Genomic DNA, 10,262 nt, shown 5'->3' with positions numbered 1-10,262 from the left:
TCTGGTTTCATGGAGGGGTCATGTGCCCTGGTCCGGCAGGGGGCGAGGGAGCCATTTCTGGGAAGCTGCGGGCCAGCGGTGGCAGGGCAAGGCGCGCGGCTTCCTCTGGCAAGAGCCTGCCTGGGACTATTTGTGTGCGCCGCGGTGCTGGGCTGCAGAAGATCCCTGGCCCGGGGAGGGGGAGAGTTGTGCAACGGTGGCTGCTAGTGAGCAGACTGGCCCTGGGCTGAAGGTGCCGGGGAGCTGGCAGGCCCTGTCCACGATGGCGCTGGACTCGGGTGCTGCGCGGTGCACAACGACCCCGCAAGGTGGGATCGCTGTGGGAGGGGGAGGAGGGGTGTGGGGGCAACAGCGCCGCAGGGCAGAGGGAAGGGGGGCACCCTCCAAGCCCGCCGCAGCCCCACCCTCGGCGGCCCCTCCTGAGTGCATGCCCGTGCTTTACTGGGTGGAGTGAATGAAGGAGGAGGGGGGCACGTTTGTCAAAGGAACCGGGCAGGGGCGAGGCTAGCTTGTGGTGCCCGTCGCCCCCCCAGGTGTGTTTCTGGGAGGTTTCCAGGCCCCACCGGGAGGTTGGCATCTGCGCTGAGGGGGCATGGGCGCCACAAGCTAGCCTCGCCTAGGGCGCAGAAACACCTCGGGCCGGCCCTGCTGGGAGCTGCCCTCTGACCCCTACTCTCTCTCTCACTTTGTCCTCTCAGTCACTTCACGAGGCCTTCCATGGAGACACACGTCTCTGCAGGTCTCTCCTCTAGACACAGTGCCCTGATCTTCCCACACACATGACGCTGGACAAGCTGGCCAATTTGTGATATGGAAAGTACTCTTTATTAAAAAAAATTTTTTAATGGGATTTCCAATCAAGTTTACATAGACATCAATTGCAAATTTACCTAGACATCAATCTCAATAATAATAAAATATACAATTCCAACTATAACAGATCACCACATAGGTCATAGGTATCTTATAGAAAGTACTCTTTAGATGAGGTTTCTTTCTCTCCTTTCGACTGCAACCTGAATGTGAACTGGATCTACTTGAATAAATATAAGTTCATCTTTTTTGCAATATACTTCTTGGGAGATTTATTTACTGCACTCAGTATCATGCTCCCATGACTGGGCAAACTCTGCTATACTAACCCAATAACAATAATAATATGGCAGGGGTCATTTCGTAGAAAAAGAGCTAGGGGAACTCATTAGCATAACTCATTAGCATATGCCACACCCCCTGACATCACCGGAAGTGTGTCATAAGGCCACACCACCTGACATGACCGGAAATGTGTCATAAGGCCACACACCCCGCCCCCAACGGTTGGACCTGCAAGGCCGGTGGGAGTGCAAGGAAGCCCCGCGAAGGCCCTCCCTGGCCCCAGGCAGGCAGGGGTGGGGAGAGGCAGGGAGGAAGCAACTTACCCTCCCTCTTCTCCTGCCTCCTCCTGGCTGAATGAGGGCCGGAAGCGGGGCGGCCGGAAGCAGGGGGCGGGGCTTCGTCATGTGCCCCGCCCCCCATACCTCACCCGGGGGAACTGCGTTCCCCCGCGTTCCACCCCAAAATGACCTCTGATAATATGGATATGGCCATCAAATGCTATGACTTTTGCTCCAAGTTTCTGTATAGTTAATAGTTCAAAATGTTGCTTTAGTGATCACTGACAAGTAGAAGCGGATTACTTAAATGAGTATTGTCGGCTTTTGATGGCTCGTGGCTGTATGCATAGGGGGGGCTGGAGAGAAACAAACTGGGAGCTGGGATTTATACAGAAAAAGAGAAGCAGACGAACTTGGCATCTGGCTGACAAGGAGAAGCCTAGGGGAGGAGGTCTTCCAAGGGTCCTGATGCTGCTTTAGGCCAGTCTGCCGGGACTCGGGAGCTTGCTGTTCTCGCCCCATGCCCCGCTTGCAGACATGCAGATAAACAGATGTTGCAAAAAGCACCATAAGGTTCCGGCGCTTCTTCCTCACAAAGACACTGAGCTTCAAAAGGCTGCCCCTGGAATTTGCTGTTGCTTGAAAAAGCAGGGAACAGCCAAACAGTACTCAGACTTGAAAACTGCTGCTGTGAAAGCACGGACATCTTGAAAACCAGATTCTTTGTAATGAGTCCATAGTGGATTTTATATTGATGGCTTCTCTGTAGTACTGCGCTGCCAGTTGACAGAAGGAGGGAAACCTGCCTCCCTTGACTCCACCTCTGATTTAGACTTTGATCACAGTGGCCTACTTTGGTGTTTGTTTCTGCTTTTGAAAAAAAGCGAGTCAACTTGGGCTACTCTGACATGTGAAATGCACTTTTTAAAGGGGTCCCAACTCCCAGGTGAATTGTGGAGGATATTTGGGCCGGTGTGTCCCCACTGTATCATGTAAGAAGAGAAAAAGCTCCACCACACTCTTTTTAGCTGCAGACTGGAATATATGACGTTTGTACTGAAATGTTCCATGCAACAATAAATCGTTGTTGAGCTTTGTTAGGAAATCCCAGATGGGGGCTATTTTAAGTAGCATGTATGTGATAAAGGAAACGTGCGTGCTGGTCCTTCAGTTCAACAGAAGGGAATGTTAAAAGGTGCCTAAACATCTTGAGCCTGTGTATTTGATGACATCAGTCTGGATCATGCATTTTTACATAAATTAGAGACAGACAGTAAACTATCCTGTATGTCAAAAGAGTAATTAAAAATTTGCTCCCAAAATCTGAAAGTAGATAAGTTAAGGAGAGGCTGCATTTCCATGATTTGTTTTTGTAGCAGAGAAGGTCTATTTACATCAGCCGCCACAGCTGGCTGAAAGCAAAACATGCCTCAGAATTAGTTGGCTATTGTGGAGCGTATTTTGGACATCAAATATTGTTGTTGCCTATCATTTGTGATGCAAGCTGTGGCTTCTTAATGTTGCTTATTAGTCTGTGCCATAAGCAGAACCTGCCGAATCCTACCCTTGCAGTGCTTTTTAAAAACAGTTCTTTCAGTGGCGCACAGGAAACTGGGTAAGCAACTATGTTGTGCAACTGCTCTGTTGGTGGCTTGCCATGAAACCCCAAATCGTTGTCGATGAAGATTTTGCAAGGAGCATATGGCCTAACAATGAACTTCACCCACAAGGAATTAATAAAAGAATACTTCTATATCAAAGAAGAAGAAGAAGAAGCGACCTTTAACTACGATACCGTGCATTATGCATTATCTGTCTTCCCATCTGTGGATACTTAAATCCGGAAATTTATCATGGACAGAGAAGACAGAGTTTTCTGCAAACCTGAGAAAAGCCCTAGGTTTGTACAAGAAACTGAAATCTAAAAAAAGAGAAAAAGATAAAAGGAGTAGATGACCACAGTGGCTGTTGCTAGGCAGCCACAACTGTATTGCCAGCCTTCAAGCCTTGGTTTCAGATAGTAAAAGGTGGGGGGAGGGGTCAGGGCTGTGGAGGACTCACTGCAGCCAAGCCTGGCAACAACCACCAGGTGACTCACTGTCCTGTGACTTCCATGACTCATCCAGGTCTGGCTGCTTGCTATTTTTTACCAACAGCAACCCCATGAAAGCCAGTGCTTTGTACTAGTTAGATATTCAGAACAGGATCTAGGAGACCCAGGTTCAAATCTCCACAATGCTGTGGAAACTCCCTGGGTGACTTTGGGGTAGTTGTACACTCTCAGCCTCACCTACCTCACAGGGTTGTTGTGAGGATGAAATGGTCCCCATTATGAGCAAAAGTAGGCTATAAATTAAATAAGTAAATAAATAAGATATTCCCATGGACATGTAGAGTAGCTCAGGATATTATGAGCAAGTAAGTGTGCTTAGAACTTTAGCCATAGGCAGTCATGGCTAAAGTGCTTAGTGCAACAGTTCTATGCAGAATTACTTCCGTACAAGTGTACTGAGTTTAATGGGCTTAGGCAATGTTGCCAACCTCCAGGTGACACCTGGAGATCTCCTATTTCAATTTATCTCCAGATGACCAAGATCAGTTCCCGTAGAGAAAATGGCTGCTTAGGAGGGTGGACTCTGTGGTATTATACCCTGTTGAGGGCTCTCCCCTCTCCAAACCCTGCCCTCCTCAGGCGCCATCCCCAAAATCTCCAGGTATTTCTTAACCCAGAGCTGCAACTCTAGTTTAGAGTAAATCCATGCAGGGTTATATATCACTCATATGGCAGTGGTTTCCATATACTGAGATATTTGTGTGCTTACCACCATGAATGCACCCCCCCTTCCCTCCCCCAAAAGTAGTTGTGGGGGGAGGTATAAACTACTAACCAACATGGTGCATGACAGCTTGCTATAAAGAATCACTGCCATGTGGAGCAAATTTTCTGTTGCACAGTCCTCACTTGCACCCACATTTACTAGTGTAGTTTCCCTGAGATGAAGAAGATGGGGTGTTATTTATAATAATAAAATACAGCAATAAATGTATCTCTGTGGTTGAGTATTCAAAATACTTGTGATCACTGGATGCATGGAGAACAAGAGTGTGGAATTGTTTCTTGGTTAAAAGACTGGATTACATTAGAAAATACCAGATTATTAACATTAGAAGGTCATGAACTCTTATTAGGTTGGCATGCATTTATATGATACAGAAGAACTCACAAATATTTCAAGCAACATTTTATTAGGAGTGCACTACTATAGGTATGGGAAGAAGTTAAAATACTTTTTTATACCAAGATACCAAAATGGGTCTCACCACTTGAAGCTTTTACAAACCCAAATCTATTCCAAAAAATGCATTGATAAGATATGAGGACTTGCTGGACAATAAAAATGAATTAAAACCAACAGAAAATATAAAAAACAAAAATCTGACTAAACTTGGTGGGAAATAGTACAAATAGAATCAAGATATGTTAAGGATAAGTTAACAGATTTTTGTACAAAAATAATAGAAATGGATAAGGTATTGATGTATACTGATGAGAAATTGATTAAGAAATTGTATGTATTAATGTTAGAAAATAAGACACAAGATGAAGTAGTTAAAACCTCTATGGTCAAATGGGCACAAAACTTGGGGCACAATATTGATTTGGACCAATGGTCCCAAATATGGAAACAAAAATGTAAAGATTACTAAACCAACCTCATATAAAGAAAAAATATATAAAATGTTTTATAGATGGTACATTATCCCAGATAAATTAGCAAAAGTTTACCCTAACTTACCAAATGTCTGTTGGAAATGTCAAAAAAGTGTTCGTTCATTTTTTCATATGTGGTGGACTTGTGATAAAAGTTAAAAAATATTGGTCTTGGATCCATGAAATGTTACAAAAAATGTTAAAGAGTCCTATACCTTATGTACCAGAATTGTTCAAGAGAAGAAATTGTAAATAAAATGCTTGAGACTGCTGAAAAGGACAAACTAACTTTAATGCTGAAAGGACAAACAGAAGCAACCTTTGAAAATACATGGTTAAGATTCTATAAATGGATTGAAGAATATAATAGATAGAATATACAGACTTACAACCTTTTGAAAGATTATAAAAATCTTTATTTTAAACATATGCAAAAAGTTTATATAAGAATACAAGGTGAAACACAGAAAACAAATCATTTAATATGGTTTGAGGTACTTAAAAATGTACATTGATGATATAATGGAATCCCCCCATTTATGTATGTATGTGTGTCTGTGTTATGTCTGTCTTTATAAAAATAAAATGAGTATTAAAAAAAAGAACGTGGAATTGTTTCCAATTTTGAAATTGCTCCGCTCAATGTGTTTTTAGAGTGTCACTGACAATACAGCAGTCACCCAGTAAGTGAGAAAAGCAGCTATGTTACTGTCAGGCTGAATTAGAATCACAGGATGCTGAAGTGATTCAGCAGAAACTAACTGACCATTTTGGATATGTTCTATCTGTTACATTTTGTAGCAGTAAAGCCCTTTATATTTATATAGGTGTTCAACAAATATAATACTGAGGACAGAATCCAATCAAAATTAATATCCAGTGGATTTTAAAGCCCAATGGATTCACTGGGAAGATTTATAGGCCTATCCTGTGTAAAGTTAGGCATGCCTAAGCCACAAGATCGAATCTAGTTGTGCTAAGCTTTCCCATTAAAACGAATGGAACTTGAAAGTGCTAATCTTGACGAGATCATGTCCTAAGCGCACTTACCCAGTAAGTCATGTTCCCACTGTAGTAGATAGAACAAGGACATTTTTGAGTAAACGTAAGTAGGATTGGAGTGCCAGTTTTGTAAGAGAAATTTCTTATTTATTTATTTATTAAAACATATCCCGCCTTTCCTTGTGGTTCAAGGAGACTTACAGTAATAGTTTAAAATGTTCAGTTGAAGCCAAAAATAAAACAGCAAGCCCCAAATTTTCACCTCCTTCTCCCCTTGAAAGATGCCTGCCATTCATATCCAAAGCCCTGACAAACAGGTAGGCCTTGCAGCGTCTCTGAAGACTTTCAAGGACACCCCCCCCCCAGTTATTCTGGGAGCACATTCCACAGAGGCCTGATGGGAAAAGGCCTGGGTTCTGATTGATGCCACATGGGCCACATTAAATGGTGGAATAGCCAACAGATGGCTGCCTTGGGCACAGGGACATATGGAAGGAGATGGTCCTTCAAATATGTGGGTCCCAGGTAGGGTTGTCAGGTCTCTTGGAGCTGCTGGGGGGGATGGGGGTGCATTTGTTGAAGCGGGGGGGGGGGATGCCAGAAATTAACAAGATGTGCCTACATGACCCTGAAGTGACATAGGCACGCTGGGGATGTTGTGGGGCAACACTCTGACGTTTGGGCAAAAACTTGATGGTAGAATTAGCTTCTACCATAGAGTTTTGCCCAAAAACCAGTGCTCACATCACTTCCAGGTCATGTTGGCACGCCATGTTTTAGTGTTCCTTTTGGAGGGGTAATTCCCCCCTGCTGGCCAGCTGGCCGGTGGCAGGGACGTAGGGCCTGAAAGGGGGAGACCCTCACCCCCACTGGGGGGTCTGGCATCCCTAATCCCAGGTCATGAAAAGCTTTAAAAATCATAACCAGCACTTTGGAAACAAAATGGCAATGCAGCTGTTTCAGAATGGGCAACATAGGTTCCTGGTGGCCGGCCGACAACAGCTAGGCTGCCACATTGTTGACCAGTGGTAGTTTCCAGGTTGTCTTCGAGGGCAGCCCCATCTTAACTTTGATGGGAAGGAAAAGTTATTTCCCCAAATTTACAGTGATATTATTTTAACTGTGTTATGATCATTCTATGTGCTGCTGACGTTCTTTTAAATGTAACTGATTTGCAGGGAGAGGATTCACCACTTTGATGCAGCCATGTTCTAAGACAGTGGTCAGGGGCACCACGACACTTGTTGATATGTGTTGTGGTAACTGCTTGCTCCTTCCTCAAAGCATTACAGCGAAGGCCCCATCCTATCTTTCTTATACCTCACTAGCCTGCTACCCATGCTTCGCTACGGTATAAGTTCCGTAAATCCAGTTATAATACTGACAATGTGAAATTTGAAATGTGACATTTGTTGTAAGAATTCTAACAGAGAAGATTGTAGTGTAAGAAATGAAGTGAGACATACATACTCTTTTTTTTCTTTACTGAAGGACCTCTCTCTAGACCAAATTGGTGGTTCTGCCCTCAGGTGCTAGGATCACCAGGCTGCTTGATGAGCTCACTCTGGAGCAGGCCACATAGAACTGTCCATTTAAGAAGCAGTCGTCTGTTAAGTCGACTCCTGCTACCTTCCACGAAAGTGATGGCCCCTCTACTTGTGTTCCTGGATTGTTTTGCTCATATGGAGACTGTGTTGTTCTGAGCACCTCAGGGTGATCTTGCTGGTACTTGGCCTGTGCAGCTCAGTTCACTGCAGGAGTACTATGTGCAAATGTCTTCACCACATTCCTAAGTTGCCTCCTCCTTGTAGCGTTGGTGTATCTGGCTTGATGTTTGCCAGGAGCTTTCTTGGGGGCAGTAAGCGGTGAGAGGTGTGAGGGGGAGTTGGTGTGAGGGAGTGGTAATGTGGTGGACATTTCTTCAGGGTCATGAGGGAGGCACGCATCGAAATGGCTCCGACAAATGTCCTTTACTATCTCCCCATAAACATTCATACCCTGGCCCTGCTCCTACACCAGACAGACACCAGTCTGTCTGGTGTTGGGGGGGGGGGGATTGTATTTAAAGGCATGAGGGAGGCTGGGCCAGCAGCAGTGCTAAGGCAATCCCTGGCAGCTGTAAGCATCCCATCTCCTCTCCTATATCTGACATGCAGCTGCCTGTCCAGTGTAGGATGGGGAGGGGGGAGGAGTATTAGAAGCCACTGTGGAGGCAGGGCTGGCAGGATCACTAAGGGATTGTGAATTACCTATCATTCATATTGGGGCGAGTAAATATAGAACACTGACTTATTTGTAGTGGATCACCATTGTCTGCTGGGTCCTGAGCTTCTTGCATAGGATTCTGAAATAAGTAGATCTTGCTCCAATCCAGTGTAGAACTTCTCTTACTCCCTAGCAAGAATGCATATTTGGAATCACTGAACACTGGCAGTTATACCTGAACTACTGGAAGATCTCAAGCAGGGACTCTTTGTCTTGGTTTGTGATTTAATTTGACATCACAACACATCAACGGACCAGGGGAATCCTAGCGTAAAAAACAAATAAACTAGATCACACATAACAATCCATTCTAATTCTATATGTTCTTATAACTCAACAGGCAACAAGCATTGTTTATGTTTATTTAGTACCTTGTAAGTCAGATCTCACAAGTCAAGCAAGATCGGCCCTGGTTAGTTCTTGGATGGGAGACCACCAAAGAAATCCAGGGTCACTACGCCGATGTAGGCGATGGCAAACCACCTCTGAACATCTCTTGCCTTGAAAACCCTATAGGGTTGCCCTAAATCGGCTGTGATTTCACTACACTTTCCACTACCACCTTATTATTCTGCCTTTCTTCCAAGGAATTCAGGGCTGGAGCAATGTTTTCCTCTCCTCCATTTTACCCTCACAACAAGCTTATGAGGTAGGTAAGGCTGAGAGACATAATGGGCCCAAGGTCACGCAGTGAACTTCACAGCAGAAAGGCAATTTAACTTGGGTCTCCCAGCTCTTAGTCTGATAGTGTAACCACTGTGCATGAAATATTATCATTGTTTTATGGCTTATAAACTAATTGTCAGACTAGTATGCTGAACTGACTACAAGTCTGCGATATTTTAACTCCATGGCTGTGTCCACTGTTAATAATTGTGTCCCTTAGCGGCCTTGCTATGGTTATCTACACACACCTCACACTTTCCTAGGCAACGCTCCCAGGTAAGGAACGTTCCCTTCCCTCCCGGACCGCCTTGCTAAAGCTGTGCTACCCGAGTGACGTCACATTCCCAGCGAATCAGCTTTATCAGCTGCTGTGACGCTATTCCTGAAAGTTCCCTTCTCTAGGGTGGCACTTCTGGGAACGCTAGCATGGACCGCCTTCTATTTTTAGTTGGCAAAGCCGTGGACTGCGTTCACGTGAAAACCTAAAAGCATCGCCCCCCTACCCCCGATAGAGAGCACAATGGATCTGAGCTCCCAACAAAAAAAGAGAGAAGACTAAACACTTTCTGCCCTCTTTCTTTTCTAAATATTTATCATGCGCTTTTAAAGAGGATGAGGGGAGGGGGGGACTCGTGCCGGAAACCCGGTATTGCCAGAGGCGCGGATCTGGATTTTTTAAAAGGGTATTGTGTGTGTGTGTTGACTCCATTTTTACAGCTTCGGATGTGCGCTCCGTTTACAACCGAAAGAGACGCGTCAGCCGGGCCGAAACTGGAGCTTTCAAGGGCTGCACAATAACCCAGATTTACCAGCCCGTTTACAAAAAACGACCCAGTTAGCGGAGGCGTTTATTGCAAGCGGGGGGAAACACGCGCATGTGAGAGTGCACACTGTGCTTAACAGAAGGGCGGAAAGGCACGTCCGCCCATGCCAAGTTATTATCCCAACGGCTTCGGGGCGGGCGCAGCGCTTCCCGTCCCGCAGGACCCCAAGACGGCTCCATTCCACTCGATCCCCGCGCGCCTCCTCTGCCTGTGGGCCCGCCTCTCTGGCCATCCGACCCCGGCGTGGTGGATTCTTCCCCGGGAAGCCAGTCCCACGAAGTTCGGCGGGGCTTTCTGCGCCTGCGGCAGCCGCGAGTCTCCAGGCCGAGAGCTCGCCTTGCAAAACTTTTCAGGGGGCCGAAAATAAAGGCCCCGCGGAGGGGGGCCAGAGATGACAAGACTTAGTCCCCCCCCCCC

The sequence above is a fragment of the Gekko japonicus genome, unplaced genomic scaffold (genome assembly GCF_001447785.1).
Source record: "Gekko japonicus isolate JY-2015 unplaced genomic scaffold, Gekko_japonicus_V1.1 scaffold718, whole genome shotgun sequence".
Lineage (NCBI taxonomy): Eukaryota > Metazoa > Chordata > Lepidosauria > Squamata > Gekkonidae > Gekko > Gekko japonicus.
Note: the sequence above shows the minus strand (reverse complement) of the source record.